Raw genomic sequence first — 27413 nt, 5'->3', positions numbered from 1 at the left:
TACAGTCTGATAAAAAAAAAAACTAGTTGTACTGGAAAAATGGAAAAAGGAAGAAAAAAAAAAAAAGGAGGGGTATCCTCTGGTTCTATATACTGCAAATCCCTCAACTTCCCTGGAGCTTTCTAGTGCTGCTCAATCAAGAACTTGCTCTTCCCCTGTCCTTCCAGCTAGTCTTCTGGGGGAGGGGCTGCTGTGCTGATTCTGCCAGGTGCACGGCTCAGTGAGAGCTGTTTATCCTGTGAGGCCTCTGTTCCCTGGTGGCCCCACTGCGTCCCAGGCACAAGGTGACACCAGGAGGAACAACCACACTGGCCACCCTGGCAGCCAGCTCTCCAGCCCTGGAATCAGCTTCCCCAGTAAGCGTCCAGTCCGCACTGGCCTGGATGCTCCGGGGACGGGGCGCTGATGCGCACAGCTTGGGGGGCCCAGCAGGAGGGTCCTCGCGTCCTGGGCCCTCCCCACCTCCCCCGGGGGCGCCCCAGCAGGAGGGTCCTCGCAGTCCTGGGCCCTCCCCGCCTGTCCCCCAGGGAGCACAGGATCGGGGCTGTGTCCCCCGGCGCCCGGGGATCTGGGCCTGTGCCCCTGGAATCCCGCTCCCGGGAGCCCCCAAGGCAGCAGGGTGCGGCCCCTTCCCCCGGAGCCGCCACCTGAGCTGCTCCCAGGCCCCGCCGGTGCTCCCACCCTTTACCAAACTCAGCCCCCCTCACCCCCCCACACCCCTCCTCTGTTAGTGACCCCGGGAACCTGGAGGCCCCCCACCCTGCGGTCCTGTCCGAATTCCCTGCTGGGCGCCTTTCCGTTGGGAAGGATCCGGGGCGGATTGCAAAGTCCCCGTGTCTCCGGGGGTCGGGCTTTCCTGTCCCCGAGGCTCCCGCCGCCCCCCTTAGCCCGGCTCCTCACGGGGCCCCTCCCCCACTGGATTCTGTTTGTTTTTTTTTTTTTTTTCCACCTTCCTACCTTGTTAGAGGCACAAACCCTTACTGTAGCGCCCCGGCTATTCTTTCTTTACGTCTCAGGTCAAATTAGTAGGTTTTCAGGATGATCTGAAAGTTATCTAGGTAAGTTGGTGGGGCCAGGTGACTTGGGGACCCTACTCCTCCACCATCCAGCCCTGCCCCTTGTACCACGACTCCTTGATCCATTCATTCATCCATGGACATTTAAGTCATTTTCATATCTTGGCAGTTGTAAGTGACGCTGCTATGTACATAGAGGTGCAGATATCTTTTCAAGTTAGTGTTTTTGTTTCTTCTGGGAAATAGTCCCAGAAGTAGAATTGCTGGATCATACAATAGTTTTATTTTTTAGTTTTTGAGGATCCTCCATACTGTTTTCTATTTGACTGTATCAATTTCCAATCCCACCAATAGTGCACAACGATTCCCTTTTCTCCACATCCACATGAGCATTTATTGTCTCTTGTCTTTTATATGATGGCAGTTCTGACAGATGTGAGGTGATCTCGTTGTGGTTTTAATTTGAATTTACCTGATGACTAGTGATGTTGAGAATTTTGTCATAAACCTTTTGCATGTAATGTTCGAAGAAATGTCCATTCAGCTCCTTTGCCCATTTTTTAATTGAGTTATTTGGGGTTTTTGCTATTGAGTTATTTGGGGTTTTTGCTATTGAGTTATATGAGTCCTTTATATATTGTGGATATTGACCCCATTTAAGATATATAGTTTGCAGATATTTTTTCCCATTCAACAGGTTGTCTTCACTTTGTTGATAGTTGCTTTTACTGTGCAGAAGCTTCTTAGTTTGATGTAGTACCACTGCTTTTTTTTATTTTGTTGCTTGTGCTTTGGATGTCATATATTGCTAAAACCCATGCCAAGGGGCTTTGTTCTTATGTTTTCTTCTAGGAATTTCATGATATCAGGCCTTACAGTTGAGTCTTCAATCTATTTTGAGTTAACTTTTGTTAAGTGGTGTAAGATATGATCCAGTTTTACTCTTTTACAAGTAAATATCCAACTATCCCAATGCCATTTATTGAATAGACTATTTTTCTCCATTGAGTAGTCTTAGCTCTCTTGTCAAATACTAGCTGACCATATATCCATGGGTTTCCTCTGGGCTTTCAGTTCTGTTCCATGGTCTATTTGTCTGTTTTTAGGCCAGTACCATACTGCTTTGATGACCATAGCTTTATAATATAGTTTGAAATCAGGACGTATGATGCCTCTTGCTTTGTTCTTCTTTCTCAGAATTTGTCTATTCAGGGTCTTTTGTGTTCCACACAGATTTTAAGAGTGTTTTTTCTACTTCTGTAAAAATGCCATTGGAATTAAACTGAATCTATAGATGGCTTTTGGTAGTATTGACATTTTAACAATATTACTTCTTCCTTTCCAATTCTGATACTTTTTATTTCTCTTTCTTGCCTGATTTCTCTAGCTAAGACTTTCAATACTATGTCAAATAGGAGTGAGGAGAGTGGGCATTCTTGTCTTCTTCCTGACCTTAGAGGAAAAGCTTTCAACCTTTCACCCTGACTATGGTGTTAGCTGTGGGCTTGTCATTTATTGTGCTGAGATATGTCCCTTCTATGTATAGTTTGTTAAGAGTTTTTACCATGAATAGATATAGAATTTTGTCAAATGATTTTTCTTAATTCAGATGATCACATGATTTTTTTCTTTCATTCTATGATATATCACATTGATTGATTTGTGTATGTTGAACCATCCTTACATTCCCCAGGATAAATCTCCCTTGCTTATGTGTATGGTCCTTAGAATGTACTGCTAAATACAGTTTGCTAGTATCTTACTGAGAATTTTTTCACCTCTATTCATCAGATATATTGCCTCATAAATTTTTCTAGGATGTCCTTTCTGGTTTTAGCATCAGAGCAATGCTGGCCTTGTAAAATGAGTTTGGGAATGTTCCCTCCTCTTTGATATTTTTGGAAGAAGTTGAAAAGGATTGGTGTTAATTATTCTTAAATGTTCGGTAAAATTCACTAGTAAACCATCTGGTCCCAGCTTTTTATCATCAGGAAGTTTTTGGTTACTAATTCACACTCCTTACTAGTAATTGGTCTCTTCAGATTTTCTGTTTCTTCCTGATTCAGTCTTGGTAATATCTATGTTTCCAAGAATTTTTCCCTTTCTTCTAGATTGTCCAGTTTGTTGGCATATAGTTTTACATAGTAGCCTCTCATGATCCTTTGAATTTCTGTGATATTAGTTGTAATGTTTCTTTTTTCATTTACAATTTTGTTGATTTGGGTCTTATCTTTTTTAAAAAAATATTTTATTTATTTATTTATTTATTTATTTATTTATTTATTTATTTATTTGACAGAAAGAGAGCACAAGTATGCATAGAGGCAGGCAGAAGGAGAGGGAGAAGCAGACTCTGCTGAGAGAGAGCCTGATGTGAGCCCAGGACCCTGGGATCATGACCTGAGATGAAGGCAGATGCTTAACTGACTGAGCCACCCAGGAACCCCTGGGTCCTATATTTTTTCACTTGGTTAGCCTAGGTAAGGGTTTGCCAATTTTGTTGATCTTTTCAAAGAACCAACTCTTAGTTTGTTAATATTTCCTATTATTTTGCTGTCCTCTATTTCATTTATTTATGTTTTAATCTTTATTATTTTCTTTCTTCTGCTAACCTTAGGTTCAGTTTGTTCTTCTCTTTCTACTCTCTTAAAGTGTAGAGTTATGTTGTTTATTTGGGATCTTTTTTTGGTTTTTAAGGTCAGTGTTTATTACTATGAATTTCCCTCTTAGAATTGCTTTTGTTGCATCCCACAAGTTCTGGTATGTTGTGTTTTCATTTTCATTTATCTGAAGAAACTTTATTTCCCAAAGCACCTAGGTGTCTCTGTCAGTTAAGAGTCTTCCTTCAGCTCAGGTCAGGATACCAGGGTCCTGGGATGGAGCCCCACATCAGACTTCCTGCTCAGCGGGGAGCCTGCTTCTCCCTCTCCCTCTGTTCTCTTTCTCTCTCCCTCTCTCTTTCTCTCTAATAAATAAATAAATAAATAAATAAATAAATAAATAAAATCTTTTTAAAAAAGAAACTATATTTCCCTTTTAGTTTCTTTTTTGATCTATTGGTTGTTTAGGAGAGTGTTAATTTCCATATGTTCATACATTTTTCAGTTTTCCTCTTGTTGATTTCTAATTTCATGCCATTGTGGTCAGAGAAATGCTTGGTATGATTTCATTCCTCTTATTTTTGCTAAGACTTGTTTTGCAGCCTACCATATGGTCTACCCTAGAAAACTTTTCATGTGTTCTTGAGAAGAATGTATACCCCGCTATTGTGGGATAGAATGTTCTATGTATGTCTGTTAGGTCCATTTGATCTATAGTGGTGCTCAGATTCACTATTTCCATATTAATGATCTATTCACTTTTGAAGTGAGGTATTAAAGTCCTCAAAAAAATATTATATTACAGCTTATTTCTCCTTTTAGCTCTGTTAGTTTTGTTTAATATACTTGGGTGCTCTGATGTTAAGTGCATTAATATTTATAATTGTTTTTCTTTCTTTATGTATTAATCACCTTATCATTTTATAATGACCTTCTTTGTCCCCTTTTGCCAGTTTTAGTTTAAAGTCCAATGTAAGTAGAATTACCCTGGCTTTCTGAGATTACCATTTGCTTGAAATGTTTTGGATTTTTTTTCCATCCTTTACTTTAAGTCTATGTATGTCTTTCAGGCTAACGTGAATCTCTTTTAAACAGCATATTGTCAGATCATCTTTTTTAATCCATTTGGACATTCTGTGTCTTTTAATTGGAGAATTTAATCTGTTTGTATTAATTATTGATAGGTAAGGGCTTACTTTTGCCATTTCGTTAATCATCTTCTACCATCTTGTTGATTCACTGTTTCTTGTTTCTTATTCTGATATCTTTTTTGTGTGTTTTGATGTCTCTTGATGTCAGCATACTTTAACTTCTTTATCATATTCTTTTGTCTCATTACTACAGGATGTTCCCTTGGGGTTACCATTAAGCTTACATAAAATATCTTAAACTTATTATACCTTATTTTAAATTTATAACAATTTAATTTTAATAGAATTCATAAATTTTACACTTTTACTTCTCCTCTCCCTCACATCTTAGGTTATTGCTGTTACATTTTACATGTTTTTTTTAACATGTTTTTAATATGGTCTTAATTAACAGATTATTGTAGTTATGGTGATTTTTACTACATATATTCTTTTTTAACTTTTAAACTAAAGTTGTAAGTGAATGTATATTCTGCTATAGCTGGATAACACTCCTATACTGGAGAATATATGACTATAGATTTAGCATTTCTAGGGAGATTTATCCTACTGTTTTATGTTTCTGTGATCTTAATTAGCATTATTTTACTTCTACTCAAAATGTTCTCTTTGACACTTCTTTAAAGGTAGATCTGGTGGATCTACCTGGTAGTTTCTGAAGGACAACTTCACCAGGTATAGAATTCTTGGTTGACAGTTGTTTTTTTTTTTTTCAGTATTTTGAATATGTCATCTCATTCTCTTCTAGCCTAAAATATTTTTGGTAAGAAATCCACCTATAGTGTTATGGAGTGGAGGGTGGTCTTGAATGTAACTTTTTTTTTCTTGCTACTCTCAAATTTCTTTTCTTGGTCTTTGACTTTTAACAATTTAATTATAATTTGCCTTGGTGTAGCTGTATTCAAGTTCAACCTATTTGGGGTCTTTTGGGCCTCATGGATCTGGATGTCCATTTTTCTCTTCAGGTTCAGGAAGTCTGCAGCCATTATTACATTTTTTCCCCATTATTACTTTAAACATGATTTCTGTCACTTTCTTTTTCTGGAATTCCCATAATGTAAATATTGTTTCTTTTCATTATCTTCTACTATTGCCATTGGCTTTCTTCACTCTTTCATTCCTTTTTTTTTTTTTCTCCTCTGAATGGGTAATTTCCAATGACCATTTCTCCAGGTTGCTGGTGATTCTTTCTTCTGCATGGTCACCGACTTTTGAAACCCTCTATTGAATTCTTCAGTTAGGTTATTATATTTTTCTGCTCTAGGATTTCTGAGCTTTTTGTTCGCTTGATGGTTGCTATTTCCTTGTCAATCTTCTCATTTTGTTATGCGAATTGCTTTCCTAATTTCATTTTGTTGTCTGGCTATGCTTTCTTGTAGTTTACTAAACTTCCTTAAGAGGATTATTCTGGAAAAAAAGGGGGGATTATTCTGAATTCTTTGTCTAATAGTTCATAGATCTCCATTTCTTTGGGATACATTATTGCCGCTTTACTAGATTCCTTTGGTGGTGTCATATTTTACCTGATTTTTCATCATCCTTGATTCCTGACATTGGTATCTGCACATGTGAGTAATTGGATGACTCCTCCAAAAGTTACAGGTTTCCTTTGGCAGAGACTCTTTTTTAGCAGTCAGCTCAGTTGGGTTTCTGGGTATGTCTGCTGATAACGTCCTTGGGCAGGTGAAACCTACTATTATGGTCTATTTTTGGAGGAGGCAACTGTTTGAACTCAGAGGACAGGAATGGGGGGTGTGCCTCTGGCTCAGAACAATTGGATAGGGCTGTTAGCTTGGTTCCCTACTCAAGTGAGGCTGTGAAATAGGTTCCATGGTTGTTTGGATTCTCTAGTCAGACTTACTAGACAACTGAGACTAAGTACTATATTCAGTAATAGATAAAACTATGAATTAGTAGCTTCACTAACCTGGCAGGCAACAGAATGGGATCCAGGGCCTATGTAGCTTGCTGTTTGGGGACCTGAATCAGGCCAGAGTGTGCACTGAATTTCCTGAGTCAAGTGAGGCCATTGGTTTTGCTATGCAGACAAGTTAGTCACATGCTCTACCCTCTGTTCAAGTGCCATTGTATGTAAGGCTGTTGAATGGGCTACGCAGCTTCCCATATGCTCTAGTTAGTTTTTCTGGTTAAACAGGTTGAAGGCAATATTCAGCAATGAATGGGGCTATGAATTACGTTCCCTGCCCAGGTACAGAAAGAGAAGCAGCTCTAAAGCCAGTAAACCTCTTTATTGTCTTAACTCAAGCCAGCTCATATTCTAAGCTCCATGACTGAACAGAGCCACCAGCTTTGCTTTGCAAACAGAGCTTTGGCTCTGCCTGCCCTTCTTTAGGTTCAAGCACCTCTGGGCTGCACCACTTCCAGAAGTTGAGACTAGCCCTACTCTCTTGTCAAATGGGGCCAGAAGACACTACCCACAGTGAGTGGAGCTATGTTTCAGCCCCCTTGCCTGAAAGGGAGGTGAAGGGACTGTTCCAGACTATTTTAAATTTCCCAAATAGTCTCTCCAGTTGAGAGAGACCAAGAGCTTCCCTCTGCCTTGACTATGAATTTATTCCCCTGTCTCTACATAGTATGGGTACCCTCCACACTCAGTATTGGCTTTGCTCTGGGGGCAACTACTTCTCCTCTCCTGACACTCAGCTGGAGAGCCACTGGGCTGCATAGCTTCCAGGAGTTGTTGCCAGTGCTCCTGGTCAGGTGGGACAAGAAGAATCTCCACAGTGGATGAGGCTGTGTCAGCTCCCTTGCCTAAGCAAGAAAGGTCAGGGCTGCTCCAGACTATGCTCAATTTCCCAGACCATCTTTCTGGTTGAGATGGGGACAAGTGCTTCCCTCAGCCTTAGCTATGAACTAATCCACTTGCCTGTGTATGGCATGACAAACCTCCACACCCCATATTGGCTTTGTTTTGGGGGCAATCACCTTTGCCCTTCTACTCAGCTGCAGCACCACTGGGCTACACAGCTTCCAATTGTAAGCCCTTCTGGTCAGATGTGGCTGGAAAACATTCTCCACAGTGGATGAAACTGTGTTTCTACTCCTTGCCTGGGTGTAGGCAAACTGGGTTCTGGGGCCAGCAAAGCTCCACATTTGAGGATTCGAATCAGGCACATCCGTACCCTGCCAAGTTCCCTGATTATAATTTATCCCCAACTGCTTCTGCAGGTGAGCAAAACTGCTGGTTAGGTTTATTACTTGGGCACTGCACATATTAATTTGGTCTACCAAGATCTGTATGCTAGTTGCAAGTCCTTTCTCCTTCTCTATCAGTTACATTCCCAGTGGTTGGGCCCCACAGATTTTCCTGCAATCTTCATGGTGTGAGATCAGAATAGGGACTCCCACAAAATGGCCCCAATGCTGGGAGAGGGGGAGTGATTGTCCTCCACCACCCCAGATTTTTTTCCCACTGGAGGACCCAGAGGCTCAGAGGAGACTTCTTCTCTTACCAGTCTGCCTTGGTCTTTATGGTGCAGGGGAGTATTTCCATCTTAATTCTTTGTTCTAGAATTCTCTTAGTGGTGTCTTGTTCTTGAATAGTTGTTAATCTGTTCTTGTGAGGAACAGCCTATTTCACCATCTCAGTGACATCACTCCATGTCTGTCCTTTTTATAAGCATACAGTGATTGTCCACATATTGTCTCATCTGACCACAATAAAGTTCTGTAAATTATAAAAACAACACACAATAATGGGTTAGGGGCACAGGCTTTACAGGAAAACTGAGGTAATCCCTCTGACTAGTGTGAACTTAAGCACATATTTTAACATTTTTGAGCTCAGTTTTCTCATTATAAACAAGTAAGAATGGTATTGCTTATCCCATGTAACACCAACAGAGTTAGACAAGGGAAAGTGATTGGTAACAGGGACTGCATCTGCTGATGCTGAGATTTAGTTGTACCTTATCTACATGTGAATTTGGTCAATATATACACTGGCTTCAAGCAGTGTGGCTTTTTTTACTCAAACATATATTTTTGAATTCTAGGTATACTGGTAAGAAAGAGATTGGTCTTTTAAAGTGCCATAAAATATTTCTTTGTATAAATGCTCCACAGTGGGGTTTTTTGTGTTTATGTTTTTGCTTTCACCTTTAATTTTGGCTGTTTCCCTAAGCACAGCCATTTAGGTTGCTGCCAATATTTTTGCTATTCTGACAATAATGCAATGAACTTTTTATACATATTCCCTTGCATATTTGTCCTAGCATTTACTAGGGTAGATGACAACAAGTAAATTTCTGAGATGTAAGGTATGCACATTTTTAGTTTCAGTAAATAATACCAAATTATTTTCAGAAACACTCTCCAAAAATTAACTTCACCTCATCTTTACAATGTGTCAGATACCATAAAATTATCAAAAGTTCTTACACTGAGCATTCAACAGACCAGGAATAGAAGGAAGGTACCTCAACATAATAAAAGCCATTTCTGAAAAGCCCACAGCTAATATCATACTCAACAGCAAAAGACTAAAACTTTTCCTCTAAAAAAGCAAGGCAAGGATCTTTCCATTAGAAGTAAAGGGCATCCAAATTGGAAAGGAAGAAGTAAAATTATCTCTGTTCACATTTGATATGATGTTATGTAGAAAACCCTAAATAATCCTGAAAAAAAAAAACTAAAAATTCCACACACACACATAAAAAAAAAAAAAAAAACTAATAAGCAAATTCAGCAAAGTTTCAGGATACAAAGTCAATACACAAAAAAATTAATTTCGCTTCTATACACTAACAATGGATAATCTAAAAAGGAAATCGAGAAAATAATTCCATTATGATAGCATCAAAAAGAAGAAAATATTTAGAAATAAATGTAATCAAGTTGGTGAAAGACTTTTATACCCTGAAAAGTATAAAACATTGCTGAAAAAAATTAAAGAACATACAAATAAATGGAAAGACATCTTGTGTTCACAGATTGGAAAATTTTGTAATTTTAAGATGTTCATACTACCCAAAGCAATTCACAGAGTCAATGCAATATCTATCCAAATCCCAATGACACTTTGTGCAGAAATGGAAAAATTCATCCTAAAATTCATATGGAGTATCAAGGGACCTGGGATAGTAAAAAAAAAAAATTTGACAAAGAAAAACAAAGTGGGAAGACTTATATTTCTAATTTCAAAGCACATAACAAAACTACAGTAATCAAAACAGTGTGGTACTGGCATAAAAATAGACCAATAGAATAGAATATAGAGCCCAGAAATAAACTCTCTCATATGGTTGAATAATCTTTGACCAAAGTGCCAAGAGCACTTAATGAGGAAATGACAATCTCTTCAACAAATGGTTTTAGGAAAATTGAATATCCATATGCAAAAGGATGAAATTGGATTTATCTTTTTATTTTTATTTTTTTTAAGTTTCAGAGATAGAATTTAGTGATTCATCATTTGCATATGACACTCAGTGCTCATTACATCAAGTGTCCATCGCCCAATTATCGCTCCCCACAACCTCCCCTACAGCAACCCTTAGTTTGTTTCCTAGAGTTCAGCATCTCTCATGGTTTGCCTCCCTCTTAATTTTCATCTTATTTTTCATTCTCTTCCCCTATGCTCGTCTGTTTTATTTCTTAAATTCCACATATGAGGAAAATCATATGGTATTTGTCTTTCTATGATGGCTTACTTTATTTAGCATAATACCGTCTAGTTCCATCCATGTCATTGCAAATGGCAAGATTTCATTCTTTTTGATGGCAGAACAGTCTCTTCAACCAATGGACCCTTATCTTAAACCATATATAAAAATTAACTCAAAGCAGTAAAGAACTAAACATAAGACCTAAGTTATAAAATTTGTATAAAAAGATGTAGGGGAAGATCCTCATAACACTGGACATGGCAATGATTTCTTAGATATAATAACAAAAGCACATGCAACAAAAGCAAAAATAGACAAATGGGACTACATCAACTTAAAAACATTATGCATCAAAGGACACAATCAGCAGAGTAAAGAAAGCAACTTACAAAAGGGAAGAAAATAATTACAAATCATATGCCACATAAAGAATTAATATACAGACTACATAACTAACTCCTACAACTCAACAACAAAAGATCAAATCATCCAGTTTGAAAATGGCAATATGATTCCCTTTCTATGAAGCACTTACAGTAGGTCAAAATCCTAGAGAATAAAAAAAATAGAATGGTAGTTTCCAAGGAGTAGAGGAGGAAAGAATGTAGAGTTATGGTTTAATGGATATAGAGTTTCAGATTTTCAAAATGAAAAGAGTTTTGAATATGGAAGGTGGCGATCGTGCCACACAATATGAATGTACTTTTCACTGTTGGACTATACATTTAAAATGGTAAACTCTATATTATGTGTATTTCAACAAAATGAAAGGAGGGTTAGGGAAAGGACTTGAACAGACATTTTTAATTATACAGATGACAGATAAGCATGTGATAAGATTGAAAAGATGTTCAATATCACTAATCATCAGAGAACTGCAAACAAAACCACAATGAGATATTGACTCACTCCCATAGAACGGTTATTACTTTATAAAACAAGAAAAAAAAAACAGAAAATAACAAGATTTGATTAGGATGTGGAGAAACTGGAACGCTGTGTACCTTTGGTCAGAATGTAAAATGGTTCAGCTACTATGGAAACAGCATGGAATTTCCTCAAAACTTTAAAAATAGAACTACCAGATGATCTGGCCATCTTACTTCTGGGTATATAACCAAAAGAATTGAAAGCATGGTCTTGAAGAGATAGTTGCACACTTATTCATAGCAGCACTGTTCACTGTAGCCAAGAGGCAGAAGCAACCCAAGTGTCCATCAACAGATTACAGAGAAACAAAATGTGAATACGATGGAATATTATCCAGCCTGAAAAAGGAAGGAAATCCTGTCACATGCTGGAATACAAATGAGCTTCAAGGACAGCATTGTAAGTAAAATAATTCAGTCACACACACAAAAAGAACTATCATTTAATAGATGAAGCAAAAAAAAATTAATGATAATGAAATATAGTTTTTAGATTGCTACCAATCTGATAAATGGAAAGCTTTCTTGTTGCTTCTCTAGTGAAGCTAAGTATCTTTTTACATGTTTATTGACCATTCATAGCTCTTCTCTGTATTTCCTGCCCACAATCTTTGCCCATTATTTTCTACTTGTTTTTTTTTCTTATTGACCTATAAACATTTTTTAATATGTTCTAGAAGTTAATTCTTTATCTGTTAAATGTGTGGCAGATTTTTTTCTCCGAATTTTTCTCTTTCCTTTGACTCTGCCCGTATGAATTTCCTTTCTTTTTTTTTTTTTTTTATTGTGGGAAAAAAACACATAACATAGAATTTATTATTTTAAACACTTTTATGTGTGTGGTTTAGTGGTAGTAAATATATTCACTTTGTTGAGCAACTATCAACACTATCCCTCCCCACGACTCTTTTGATCTTGTAAAACTGAAACTCTGTCAATTTAACAGTAAGTCCCATTTTCCCCTCATCGCATTTCCTAGTAATCACCATTATACTTTCAGTCTTTATGGTTTTGACTACACAAAGTACCTCACACAATATTTGACTTTTACTTTTTGTGACTGGCTTATTTCACTTAGCATAATGTCCTCAAGTTTCATACATGTTGTGACATGTCAGAATTTTATTCTTTTTTAAGGTTGAATAATATTCCATTTTATATATGTGCCACATTTTGCTTATCCATTCATCTACTGATGGCATTTGGATTGCTTCTATATTTTAGCTGTTGTGACTATATTTTGAATGAGTATACAGGTATCTCTTTGAGACCCTACTTCCAATATACCCAGAAGTGGAATTACTGCATCAGATGTAATTCTATTTTTAATTTTTTAAGGAATCATCATACTGTTTTTCATAGCAGCCGAAAATTTCAACCATTTTACATTTCCACCAGCAGTGTGCAAGGTAAGGTTCCAATTTCTCCACATTCTCATCAACTTGTTGTTTTCTGTTTTTTTTAGATAATAGTCATACTAATGGATGTGACATAGTATATCACTGTAGGTTTAATTTCCATTTCTCTAATGATTAGTGATGCTGAATATCTTTCTATGTGTTTATTTGCCATTCATTGATCTTTTTTGGAGAAATTTTAAGCCACTATGACCCAGGCCAGCTGCTCACTGAATTCACAGGACTTCCCCCATTCTGTCACTGCTGGCAATGTTAAGCCCCAAGGACAGAATCTAAAGCCACATTGAGCACATATATATTCAACAGACACATGGGGATTTTTGTCTTGATAAATCTGAAATACCAATTTGCAGACTAAGGCTGAAAATCTCTAAAATTCTTAAAGCCATACATTGCCAGTAAGGTGATTAGGGTGACTATACAAGCTCTTGGTATTGTCTTTCCCCATGAAGTTAATAAGACTCGTTATCTTAAGTGATATCTTCTTATTGAACAGGAAAGCAGGAATGAAGTGTTTTGGGATTTTTTGGGGGGGTGGTGCGGGGGAATGTCTATTCAAGTCCCATTGCCCATTTTTGAATTGAGTTATTTGGCTTTTTTGCTGTTGAGTTTTAAGAATTCTCTATATGTTTTGGATATTTTCTCCCAGTCTTTCTGTGGTTTTTTGACTTTCTTATCATATTTTCTTCTAATTAGTTTATTTTGTGTCTTGTTTAAGAAAATCCTTTCTACACCTAGGAAAAAATATATTCTCTTGTATTTTCTCCTTGTGATGTCAGATTTTTTTTTCATATTTACATCTTTAATGGATCTGGAATTTATTTTTATGAATTATATAGTTGGAGATCTAATTTATTTTTTCCAAATGTATATCCCAGTCTCCAAAAATCAGCTAATAACTAGCTTTTCCTTTCTTTACCAATTTGAAATGCCATGTTGATTATATCATAAATTCTTACAGATTTTTAAAAGTATAGTTTATATACAATGTCATATTAGTTCCAAGTGTACAACATAATGATTTGACAATTCTATACATTGCTCATTGCTCACCAGAATAAGTGTAGTCACCATCTATCAGCATACATTATTACAGTATTATTGACTATATTCCCTATGCTGTACTTTTCATCTCCATAACTTGATTATTTTATAACTGGAAGTTTGTACTTCTTAATCCCCTTTACCTGTTTCACCTATGCCCCCCCCCCACAGCCACCTCTCCTCTGGCAACCACCAGTTTGTTCTTTGTATTTATGAATCTGTTTCTATTTTTGTTTGTTTGTTTTGTTTTTTAGATTCCACAGATAAGTAAAATCACGTGGTATTTGTCTTTCTCTGTCTGACTTATTTCACTTAACATAATGTCCTCTAGGTCCATCCATGTTGTCATAAATGGCAATATATCATTCTTTTTATGGCTGAGTAGTATTCCATTGTATATGTATGTAAATGTGTTATGTGAATGTACATATATATGTATATGTATACATATCTTCTTTATCCATTCATCTATTGATGGATACTTAGGTTGCTTCCATATCTTGGCTATTGTAAATAATATTGCAATAAACATAAGGGTGCACATATCTTTTCAAATTAAAGTTTTCACTTTCCTTGGGTAAATACCCAATAGTGGAATTACTAAGATCACAGTGGTTGCACCAATTTACATTTCCAGCAATAGTACACAAGGGTTCCCTTTTCTCCACATCCCACAAATGTTTTTTTAATTATTTGTGAATTTCCTAATGGTTCCATTAATATAGGTGTCCTTTTTTTGGTACTATATCACATAGTTTTATTAAGTCTTTATATTTTCCTAAGCAGTAGAGAAAAAAATCATAATTTTTAGAATCAGTTTTTCAAGTAGCATAAAAATTTTTAAGGGGATTTTGGCTTGGATCCCATTGATTTATTTTTTTAATTTGAGAAAAATTGATACCTTTAAGGTATTATAAATCATCAAAAACATGACATATTAGCTTTTTATTTCAGTTCTTCTTTTTTGTCCTTCAATAAAGTTTGGTAATTCTTTCCGTAAGGTCCTGCAAACTTATTTTTAGACTTATTCCTCAGCAATTTAAAGTTGTTGCTCTTAAATGAGATTTTTCTATTATTTTCTAGTTGATTGTTGCTGGTCCATGTTGTTTTTTATATGTTTAACTTGATTTCTGACAAACTCACTATATTCCCTTATTAATTCTGTTTGTTAATTATCTTGGGTTTTCTAGATTGAGGATAATATCAAACGTCTCATAAGACTGTAATCAAGGTGTCAGTCAGCCAGGTTGCATTCTCATCTGGAGGCTTAACTGGAGAAGAATCTGCATCTAATCTCACTCAAGTTGACAGAACTCATTTCCACATGGTTGTGGAACTGGGGGCTTGGCTTCTCACTGGGCTGTCAGGTAAAGGGCCCTCCACTGATGGAGGCTGCCTCTGGTTCCTATAGGCTATCCACAAGTCCTTCCCCAATGGAGCTTTCCAACATGGTCACTCACTTCATTAGGTCAGCAGCAAGAATGTCTAGAGAGAGTCTACTAGTAAGACAGAGTCCTATATAATGTAATATAATTATAGGAGTAGCATCCACTCACTTTTGTCAGACTTTGTTAGAAAGAAATCACAGTTTCTGCGACACTCAAGGAAAGGGAATTACACAAATGCATAATCACCAAACATCAGGGATATTAGAATGACCTTAGACTCTCTGCTATAGCCTATATATGACATCAAGTTATTAGAATATGTTAAGATTCCCTTGGGATTACCTTCACCTCTTTCTTATATAGGATCCCTATTCCCTGCATCACATTCTTCATCTTAGTTACACCCACATTTTAGTAGAACATACTCCCTTTTAGCTTCCTGACAAGGTGATAAGTAGTAAATTTTTTTAATCCTTGAATGTCTGAAAAAGTTTAAGGGATATTGTGCAAGAAAATATGTTAGCAAAAATTCTGGACTTGAGTCAGAAACCTTATTCTCTGTTATTATATTCACTATCTCTATGAACTTGGGAAAATCACAGAATTCTCTGAGCCTCAAATTCTCTTTCTAAAATGGATAATAATCCAAACTGTGCTTGCTTAGAGGATACACAGGAAGAGGCTTTGTATGGTGAAAGTTCTGTACAAATAGCCAATTGTTAAACCATTGATAGCTTGAAATCACCCATGGTGGGAATATTTACACCGTGGAAATTGACAAATACTACAAGGAGCTTTTATTTTCCTTTTTTAGGAGAGCCTATTTGTGAGCACACCATTTACTTACAAATGGAAGTGATTATTACAGCTGTATTTATTGTTGTGCCTCCTTTATGTTATCATGGCCTAATGTATAGCTCAATTGTAGCATTGATCACAATGTAACATTATTATATAATAGGTCATAAATTCTTTGGGACATAAGACTGTGTCTTGTTTTGAAAACCCATCTCCTTGCACCCTACTTTTTCCAGTACCTAGCACATTGACTGGCCCCTAGTTGACATAGAATTCCGTATTTGTTGAATGAGTGGCGAAAATATTTATGTGTATGAGTTGAAAAAAAACAAGCATAGATAAAGGAGAAATGAAAGGGTTAGGAAAAGTATAACACATGAAATACTTTTTGAGAAGAATTCCCCAAATAGTTGCCCTTAATTGAGAATTTTCTATGAGTAAGCATCATTCTAGGTGCTGTATAGAAATATTTTATATAATACTCTTGACAACTTATGAAGTATTATTACCCCCATATCACAGATGAGAAAAAGATGTCAGGAGTTAAGCAATGTGCCCTCCATCATGCAAGCTGGGGTTCAAATCTGATAAATGCTTATTTTACTTACACAGCATATTCCTACACTATGAAGTAGCAAACCACAATATTTATGAGCCTATACATTTTTTAAAACTAGAGCAAAATATCTCCATTTAAATTAAGAGGGAGGCCTGAGTACTATAGCAAACTCAAGAGCACAAACTCCATCTAAAGGGGATAGCTTTATTGAAGCTAAAACTTAATTTTTTTCGTGAAAGACTGAGAATCTAGGATTTTGTTTCTTGACTCAAATGTTGGTAACTAGTTCTACATAAAAATTTAAGGGATCCCTGGGTGGCTCAGTGATTTAGCACCTGCCTTTGGCCCAGGGCATGATCCTGGAGTCCCAGGATCGAGTCCTGCATCAGGCTCCCTCATGGAGCCTGCTTCTCCCTCTGCCTGTGTCTCTGCCTCTCTGTGTGTGTGTCTCTCATGAATAAATAAATAAAATCTTTTTTAAAAATTAAAAAGACTTGAGATAAAACATCTCTGAATAGGCTATCTATTTAGTTTAATATATATTCCATCCCCCCAAATAAGTTTTGAACAGCCAGGGGGCAGCATGAGAGTATAAAGTGTCATTGAGGATGAAATGGATGAACTGAAAGGCAAGTTTAGTCCACTTGACAGTTTTGCCCAGAGTGCAGACACAGAGGGCAGGGAGGTCCAGCTATCATGTTGCAGAACAAGAGCCCACAGAGACTGGAGGAGGATGAGGTAAGGCCCCACTGTTGGTGCACATTCCAACTCCTCCAGGCATCCCCAGGGAGGGCACATTCCTCATGGTCAAGTAGCAGAGCTGTTGATTTAAAAGATTCTTAGAATATTCTATTCAATATCCTAGTGGAGTTTTTCTTTGCCTGGAAACAATATATCTAGGCCATGCCTTGAACTGTGGGACATCCATAAGCGTGTGTAGGAAGATTGTCATGACTAACTGTAGACCCCTAAGCAGTTTCCTGGGGCCTGGAAGGTTCCTTCAGATTCCTCATCCTTTGATCTCTTTTTCCCTTCTCGGGGAAGAGTGCTGGTCACACCAAGTCTCAAGTCAGTTCTCCATTCTTTCCTATAAATTTTTAATTCTGGAGAAATTGGAAGATTGACTGTTGTCATATAGTGAATCTGAAGTTTTTCCAAGAAGTTTTAAGACAGTTGCCAAGTTAGTTACAATTACTTCTAGGGGTGCCTGGGTGGCTCATTCATTTAAGTGTCCAACTCTTGGTTTTGGCTCAGGTCATGATCTCAGGGTCCTGAGATTGAGCCCCACATTGGACTCCGTGCTCAGCACAGAGTCTACTTGAGATTCCTTCCCTTTCCTTTTTCCTCCCCCTCTACCTCTTACCCTGCTCACATGCGTGTGCTCTCTCTCTCTCTCTTTCAAATAAGTAAATAAAACTTACAATTACTCCTAGAAAATCTAAGTAGCTAACCAATAAGCTTATCCTTCCTTGAATGCAACTGGCTTTCTGAGATTATTTAGAATTTAGACGGTATGAGATGAAGAGGACTGCAAAGAAGTTTGCACAGGTCCAGGTATAAGAAAAGAGCCATGTGACTGAGAAATTTGACTGCAAGTTGTGAGTTGGACCTGGATGTGATTCACTCTTTCTCTCAAGGGGGCACCAGGTACTAATGCTCACCCAGACAGGCTGCTGGCATGTGATTTTTAAAAAACTTCTCTGGTATTTTTTATATCCTCTCCCCGCACGACCTCCACCAAAGCCCAACTGAGAATCCCTTTGGTAAAAGAAAAGAGAAATGAAGAAGACATCCTGAGAAAGCAAGGCTGCAGATTGGCCAAGCTGGACAGAAAACAAAGAGTGAAGTCACTCCTTCCTAGGGAAGACAGTGAAAAGGTCCTTACTGTTAACTGCAACCTCACTGTGACTCCGTTGCCTTCTAACATTCCCCTGGGGAGATAATAAATAGATATAATGCTTTACAGAGCAATGCAACTATTGTTCCCCTGCTGCACAAGACTACTCAGAAATGATGCCCTGGGGCTGTAACCCTAATTTATTTTTCACATTCACAAGCAACCCAATTCTGCTTGCAGATAAAGACTACAGAGATATTGTGCTATTTCCTCAATGAAAAAGAAGAATTGAGGCTATGCTAAACTCCACTGCAGAACAGAACACAGTATAATACATTCCATTATGCATTTATTCCCTCCACTGTGGGCATGTAAGAATAGTCCCAACACGCACACACTCTTCTCCTCCCTTAGTGCTCCTAGCATGCACCCTCTCCCATCTCACTTTCCCGTGCCAGTGCATTCCAGACCATAGCCAGCCTGCATTGCCCCTGTTGCCTCTGTGCACACTCCCACCCTGCTGGTCTGCAGCACCACTCCTACTCTTATGACTCTTATTTTGGGATTCCTCTACTCTCAGTTTTCTCTACATTCCTTCATTTAATCCTTCATTTAATCCATTTTACAGATGAAGAAATTAAGGCAGAGATGTTAAGGAGTAATTCGTCCAAAATTATAGTATGTCCAAAATGCAAGTCCAAGTCACGGTGGACTCCAAAACATTGCTCTTTCCATCAGCTTGCGCAGGACTATTCACTTGCTCAGCCTCCACCTTTATTTTACACCCCTCCAGCCCACTCTCATTTGCACGCTCTTTTGAACATTCAATCACACTTTCCCTTAACCCCTTTCTCTTTGCTTCTTCTTGCTTCACTTACTAATAAAAATTCCTGTCTTGTTTTTTTCATTCACTCTTACTTGACTTCTATATGTGAAAAAGTAGTACTAGACAGGTACCTATTAAAGAAAACTAAAATTGTGCCTTTACAACTAAAAATAAATGTAGTAAACAACAGCACTATTCAAAGACTGAGAGATACTCAAAATTCCTCCAGAATTTCTACAGAAATGTGCATCCACTTTCTCCTTTTTCTCAGATGAAATATTTTTAACTTAACCATCAGCAGTAAATTATATTATTTTCAGTTTGGTGTAGTTTTTACACCAAAATTGCAATATTTCAGGTCAAAGAGAATTTTGCGGGCTGACTTGGGAACCCAACCACCAAACATACTATGGTAACTTAAGAAAAGGAATTTTTAAAACCCCATCTTAGTTGGTAATAGTTTGTTTAGTTTTAGAAATGTATATTATGGAAAAGTATATGTATAACGTCTCCAGTCAAAGTCTGTGCAAGCTCCTATTTAAGTCAGGACAGCAGCCTTCCCTTTCCCATAATCATACACACCAAAGGATTGTTGCTTGTTTTTTTCCACAAGGGTAATTATCTAAATGTGTTTATCCTCTTATTCCTTTCAGCTGCCTGCTTGTTTGGTCAATGAATGCATAGTCCATGCTCCTTCCCCCAGTTTCCTGCTCTTCCTCATTATTTCAGCCCCATGGTGTCACTGATGAGCTTGCCTGCACAGCATGAAGGTGAGGGTATACGATGTCATAGATAATTGAGAGATGAGATAAGATCCAGGATTTCATTTCTGACACCCTGCCTCATATTCTTTAGTTTGTTGTCAGGAAGACATGCTTTGGTGTCCTTAGGAACTACATTTTGTCACACATATATTTTTTATAAAGCTTTCATTTATTTATGAATTCAACATCTATCAAAAATGACCCTTGCTCAAAAATGAAATCCTGGTCTAGGATTTATGACAATGGTATCCAGTTATGTTTCAGGACCATTTATGTGACCTTGGGCAATAAAATAATCCTATAATCCTCTCTGTGAATACAACACAGTTGCTTTCCTCAAAGGAACTTGGCACCGTGGACTTGTATTTGTTTCAGCCTCTGCCCTCATAAAGCAGCTTATACTTTTGTGAGAAGACCAGATACATATACGTAAAACAAAATGAGTCAATACAAACTGTATTCAAACTCTAAAATTTGTCATTTACCTCAAAATGCTATCAAAAGTCAGTAAAGGGATGTCCCTATGGATTAATATATGCAATGACTTAATGGAGGAAGAGAGCTTTAAGGTGAGTCTAAACACATGGATAGGTGTATTAGTCTGCTAGGACTGCCATAACAAAACACCAACTACTAAGTAGCCTAACAATAAGAGTTTATTTCTCACAGATCTGAAAACTGAAATTCTAAGATCAAGGCCATGGCCAATTTAGTTCCTGGTGAGAAGTCTCTTCCTGACTTCTACATGGCTGCCTTCTCAAGTGTGTTTACAGGACTTTCCTCAGTGCATGAGTGAGAATAGAGAAATAGAGTGAGCTCTCTGTTGTCTCTTCTTACAAAGGACTAATCCTATGGGATCAGGGTCTCACCTTTAGGACCTCATTTAATTACTAATTACTATTAATTATTAATTACTGACAGACAGTGGAGTGCCTGGGTGGTTCAATTGGTTAAGTGTCAAGCTCTTGATTTCTTTTCAGGTCATGATCTGAGGGTTGTAAGATCAAGCCCCACATCAGGGTCTGCACTGGGCGTAAAACCTGCATGGGAGTCTCTCTCCCTCTACCTCTGCCCCTCCCCCAATCTCTCTCTCAAAAAACTTTACTTAATTACTTCCTTCAAGGCCCTATCTCCAAATATGGCCACACAGAGTGTTAGGGCTTCAGCATATGAACCTCGCAGGGAACACAAGCATTCAGTCCATAACTGTAGGATATATGACCAAAAAGTATGTGAGAAAGTGGTTTGGACCAAGGACAACATGAGAGAAGATGAGGACATAGAAAATGTATATATGAGGTCTGTGTGTATATTTGTGTGTGTATGCGCATGTGTGCACATGCATGCGCACACACATGAGAGAACATTAAGTATCTCTTAACAAATACTTATTGAGGGATCCCTGGGTGGCGCAGCAGTTTAGCGCCTGCCTTTGGCCCAGGGCATGATCCTGGAGACCCGGGATCGAGTCCCACGTAGGGCTCCCGGTGCATGGATACTGCTTCTCCCTCTGCCTGTGTCTCTGCCTCTCTCTCTCTCTCTCTCTCTCTGTGACTATCATAAATAAATAAAAATTAAAAAAAAAAAAAACAAATACTTATTGAGTGCCTGCTCTGGACCAGGCAGTGTTCCTGGCACATAACCTGCCCTCATGGAGTTACTTCTAGCAGGCAGAGAAACACACAAACATAATAAGTCAATTGTTTTAGTTATCAAATGTGTAAATGTGATGTAAAAGTGATGTGTACTATGGAAATAAGAAAGTAGAGCAGAAGATGAGGGTCAGGGGTACAAATGGTAAAGGGGAGAGGTTGAGAAGTTTCATGAGGGTAGTCCACATAGGCCTCACTGGTAAGAGAACTGAACAAAGACTTGAGGGAGTTAGTGAAATGGATAAGTTGGGGAAAGCATTCCAGATAGAAGAAGATAAAACAAAGGCCTAAAGGCAGAAAATTCTTGACATTCAGCAAAGAATGAAGATGCCACTGTGGCCAGAGGGAAGTGAGTAAGGGCAAGAGCTGTAGGAAAGGTCAAAGTGGGCCTTGAAGACCACTGTAAGGATTTTGACAGTTACTGTGTATGAATTGGAAGCCAATGCAGGGTTTGAACAAAAGAGTGACAAGACTCGACTTTTTAAAGGCTCACTCCAACTGATGTGTGTAGAGTTAGGAGCTGGGAGGCCGTGAGGTGTTCATTGCAATAAACCAGACAAGATATAATAGTGGTTCAGATCAAGGGGATAGCAGGGGAAGTGAAAGATGTGCTCTGATTCTGGACATATGTTGACAGCAGAGCCAAGAGAATTTACTAACAGACTGAAAGAATGAGAGGAGTCAAGAATGATTTTGAGTATTATATTTCTATATTATACCAAATCACTTCACTACAGTTAGAGCGTTTCTACCTTCTCTGCCCCACCCTATTCTGTTACTTTGCAGGAGAAATATGTGGGACTCAGAGAATCCCACTGAGTTATCCAGTCTTTACATTAAAAGATTTAGAACCAAAAATTTTTTGTTCATAATACAGAGTATAACTTTATTTTATGTTGATTTAGAGCAACCTGTATTGTTAAATACATTCCTTTATCACTGAAAAATTAGTTTAGCTCCCCCTATTTCCCTTTTTTAGTTGATTTTTCTCCCAAACCAACATCTCACATGCTATGTATTTTACTTACATATCTTGTTTATTGTCTGTCTCCTCCACTAGAATATAAGCAGCAGTTTTTCTCAGTTTATTCATTTCTGTATCTCTGCTCCCTAGAATAGTGACTGGTACATGGCAGGGTTTCAGTAAATATGTATGAAGTGAACACAAGCATGAATGTTTGGAAGAAAGAAAGAGAGAAGGAAGGGAGGCAGAAGGAGAGAGGGAGGGGGAGGGGGGAAGGAGATTAAATGATGAAACTGAAACTGCTTTGTGAGCACACATTCCACAATGCCCTTTGCTAAGGGACACAGGAAATTCAAACTTTTTAGGTCTCATAGCCACACACATATCCACAAACAAAATAATAAAATGGAATTTTAAAGTAATAAAATATAAATCAAAATCAAATGAAAGAATTGTCAGTTTTTAAAAACTAAATGCAACTGTTGTGAATTCCCTTCCCACAAATGACATTGAGTCTGGACACGTTTTCTTTACTCCAGAAGATTTGAAATCCTGCCAGTTTCCACTAGATGGAAGATGAAAGCTATGGCAGGAGTTACAGAAGGTATGATATACATTTTTTTATGAATATTGACCAAATAAATCAAGTGGTACCATTCTCCCAAATAATGCTGAACTGTACCAGCAGCACTTGGTGGCTCATAATTCTGAAGCCACTCACAGAAGGAAACATGCTACATGCTTATGTATGAACTGAAGAACTAAAATTTCAGGGCACAAGGTCACGATTCAGAAAGTTAGCCTTTCCAAACCCCAGTCCCCATGAATCCAAATGCAGTATAGCCAGCAGGCATGGGACTGATTTCCTGCTACTGAATCAGTAGCACTGTCTGCTGCAACTTTTCTTAGATTTGGATTGTGTGAAGACCTATTCTTGAAAACACTAAGTGGATATTTTCAATTAAACCATATGTAATATCGGTATTTCAGTTTAAAGTTAACAAAGCACGTTCACCTATCTTACCTGTCCAGTGGGCTAGGTGGAGCTCCCTTCCCCAGGTAAGAGGCAAATCAGTTAAAGTCTCGAGTCTCTGTAGTCCCTGTGCCGAGTATCTTGTTTGTCACTCCAAACTCATTCTCTTCCTTTCTTCACTCTCTCCCTCTTCTCTATCCTCTGTGCCTGCGAAGCCACTGGACCACAGCAAGGGCCCCCTGGGCTTCTGGCTTCTCACTAGGCTTGGCCAATGACCAACCTTCTCACTAGCAGGAGAGAGGAGGGCAATGGAGAATAAGCGCTAGGCCTTTATTTCCCCAACTCCCTTCTTACCAGGCCTTCATTTTGTAAGTAGTCCCCTTATTAAATTCTTCTCAAATCACCAGGTTTGAGGGTGCCCTCTGTTTGGTGCTAGAACCCAACAATGCACATGCTTAATAAGTACGGAGAAAAATAAGACTTGCACCCAAATATGTTAACTCCAAGTCCAGGCTTGGAGAATTAAATAGGCTTCTCCTATTTAATTGTCAAGGCTATCAGTATGATGAAACCTTCTAGAGGAAACCTGATTGACTGCTTCATTCTTTTTTTTAACAACACCAAATGCTTCTCTCACTTTGAATTTCATTTATTCAACCTGCCCACCAGCATTTGTTGAAAGCATACTCTGTGCCAGACACCTTGCTGTGTGCTAGAATTACAAAAATGAACAAGGCATCTCTGTCCTCAACTTTCTCAGATCAAATGAAGGTAGGTGTCACACACTGAGATCACTGGAAGCCAATTCTGAGGTAGAGAACAGCATGCAGAAAATTAATATGGGAGTTCAACACCCATAGAAAGGCAAGAATGAAGCAGGATTAGGCACAAGGAGAAGTTGAACTGTGATGCGTTATCAGTGGACTCTCTCTACAGAGTCCTGAAATTCTAGTGAGCTTCAGACTTGAACCCACCTAGGTGTAAGGGCCAAGCCTTTAACCTCTATGTTGGGTCGTCACTGGATGCTGACCACCCCAAAAAAGGGACCGAACTTGGCTTAGGTGGCTCTTTTCAACAAAGGCAATCCCCATAGGAAGCTGACATTTGAGGGCTATCTCCAGTGGCACTTCCAGCATCTGAGGGAATATGTTCTTTTTTCCAGAAGAAGGATTGGTACCTCTTGTGTTAGAGAAAGGAGAAGAGACAAATAATTACACAAAAATGTCATTAGGTCAGGCATGGAGTATTATGGAGACCCAAAAAAGGAACTTAATCCAGTCTTGGAGGTCTTGAAGAACTTCTTGAACAGGATGATGCTTAACTTGAATCCTAATAGGTAAAGAAAAAAATAGGCAAACAAAGGAGATGCAGTATGGCAAAGCCTGAATGTGGCATGGTATGTACAGAAGAAGGGGGTTGTCAGTTTGTAAAGTTTGAGGCTGGAAAGGCAAGAAATTAAGCTGGGAAAGTAAGCAAAACCATATGAGGAAGGCTTTGAAAGTTGTATCAAGGGACTAGGGCTTTAGCCTAGAGGCCAAGGGGAGAAGACCCTTCTCCCGAATATTCCTTCCTTTAGGGGTTTGCAGTGGCCGAGAAGGCCCTGGTTAAGGTGGGCTTCCAGTTCTCCTCAGCCTGGTCCATGTTGATGCTATGATCACATGCAACCCTTCCCCTCTGCTTAGCTCCTTCTTCTCTACCTTGAAGGATGTCCTCACTGAGAAGTAGCTGCTCAACAGAGGGCTGTTCACTAAATATCCCATCTCCAGAGGCGGATCTAGTTTCAGCCCCAGGGAGTGGATTCAGGATGAGGCACAAATAGAGGCTACTGGAGGCTTGGAAGAATTGATTGATCTAAAGAAACTACTATTCCATTCTGTTCAGTGTCATGGTTGTAACTCAATGCCACCTAAGATGCCAGCAAGGAAAGGATTCCTGATTCTCATGCTTTTGTTTTTCTACAACACTAGCCACACCCAGCAAGTTATACTCTTGCCTCTATGATGCAAAACTGGAGAAAGACAATTTAGCCTTCTTCTGAGCAAGCAGGATGTTAGGCTCCTACAGTAACAACTGTCAAACACAAAAAGATCTCTGGGTAAACCAGGTATGCAAGCACAGTCCTGCGTTACAACAGATTCAATCACAGCAATGAAGGAGACAGCTGAACATGTTCATGCCTGACGTGAATTTCATTCTTTGAGGAACGTTCCTGTCATGTCAGGTTGGCCTGTGAAAGAACATTACTCTGGACAACCATGTCATCTCAGGAGCCTATTTAGACAACAGTTTAGAAATATTAACGACAGTTGCCGATGGCCTTTGATTCTGGTAAACAGACTTGATTTCAGTATGAACTGTATGGAATTTGTCAAACCATGATTTTTTTCCCCAAGTTAGAAAAAGGCTCCAAGTTCAGTGTGTTTGATTTAGACTATTAAAGTGTTAAATATAACATGCTGTGAAGATGAGACCGCACACCTGGGTCCTTCCATTTTCCTGAGACATGCCCTTGGGCTCTCCTCACTGACCACAGAAATTTAAAGATAAAATTCCATGCAGAACATTTTGCTCTCTTTTAGAGTGTAAAATGAGAACACCAGGGGGAAAGGAAAGCAGCTTTCACCAAGGAGGAGCCCTGTGAGGGTCAGAGTTGAGAACAACCTCAATTTGTCTGAGCTGTTACTATAGATTTAAAATATATAGCCATGCAGTGTTTTTGGCTGATTTCCCAGGGGCATATATGCTCCAAATTCCAAGCTCATCTATCAAGAGCTGTGTTTAGTGTTGCTTAAGATACTGTGGGTGTTGCTAATATAGTCTTCCCTTCAGGGAGCATTTTTCCCTTGAAAGTTTTCATCATGGCTTGTTTGAGGCAAAGGCCTTAAAAACACATCAAGTGTTTTGCTCTGGGTATCACCACACCCTGACTGCTCCTCCTTATTCTATACCTCAGCACATAGAAATGAGTCTTTTCATTCATTCTTCCATTTGCTAAGCCTTTAAGGATTGCATTTGTTCCAAATACTAAGCCTGGAGGACTTAGGTAAGTGGGAGAGATCAACAAGTCAACACACAACCATAATCCAAGGTGATTATTGCTAAGAGATTTAGAACAAAGTGCTTTTGGAATATTTTTCAACAGTCTTGTCCTCAACTAAATTACGGACTCATCACCATGATTTTGCCTTCTTAGACTCTTCACTATGCCCCAAATGTAAATATTTCTCATCTAGATTGGATCTTTCTAGAAGAGCATTGTTCTCTATTTTTCCTAACGGATGGGCCTAGAAAGTCTGTTTTATACAAAGCCATTAATTCTTTATTCTGTTATAGCTCCGCTATAGCCCAAGGTTACTGGGAGATTTTTGACCCTCTTCTCCAAGGTACCATGCCATTCCCAATAATAGCTAAGAAGCACTTGGGCTTTTGTGCCATGAAATTCATTCAAGAGGCCTTCTTTTTTGAAGGATTTTATGCAAAATATTGAAGATGTGAATTCAGTCACTGGCCTCTCAAGCAGAGAGTTCTTTCAAAACAGGAAGGAGCAGCAGCTAAATGTTCTTTCAGTTAAATCATCTAAAAGCATAAACACAGGAATTCCACTTCCTTATCAATTTATTTATCTCCAATGCCTCTGATGGCTAAAAGAAGTGATCTCACATTGTTGATTTGGTTGGATAACTATTTTACTTGAGCTCTCTTGCAACAAGGCATTATTTGGAATATGTTAGAGGGGAGAAAATGTAATGCCAGCTCTTTAGAACAATTATGGAGAAACTGCCAATGGAGCTGGCATTTCTTTATAAACAGTTGGCTTCAAATGGTCCAGAGATTAATGGACTGGAAGCAGGAATGACCTCATCAGCT

The 27413-nt window shown here is 38.4% G+C and overlaps 1 long non-coding RNA gene across 1 annotated transcript in view; it reads left to right on the top strand.

Moving 5' to 3' along the window:
• The window catches only part of LOC121487200, a 148023-nt gene that overhangs the window by 93008 nt on the left and 27602 nt on the right, over positions 1-27413 (top strand). The window contains exon 3 of the long non-coding RNA XR_005986790.1: positions 19847-19963. This is a non-coding gene — a long non-coding RNA (uncharacterized LOC121487200). The remainder of the gene's footprint in view (positions 1-19846; positions 19964-27413) is intronic.

The sequence above is a fragment of the Vulpes lagopus genome, chromosome 3 (genome assembly GCF_018345385.1).
Source record: "Vulpes lagopus strain Blue_001 chromosome 3, ASM1834538v1, whole genome shotgun sequence".
Taxonomy (NCBI): domain Eukaryota; kingdom Metazoa; phylum Chordata; class Mammalia; order Carnivora; family Canidae; genus Vulpes; species Vulpes lagopus.
The sequence above is the reverse complement of the archived record's forward strand: the minus strand, read 5'-3'. Positions and strand labels throughout refer to the sequence as shown.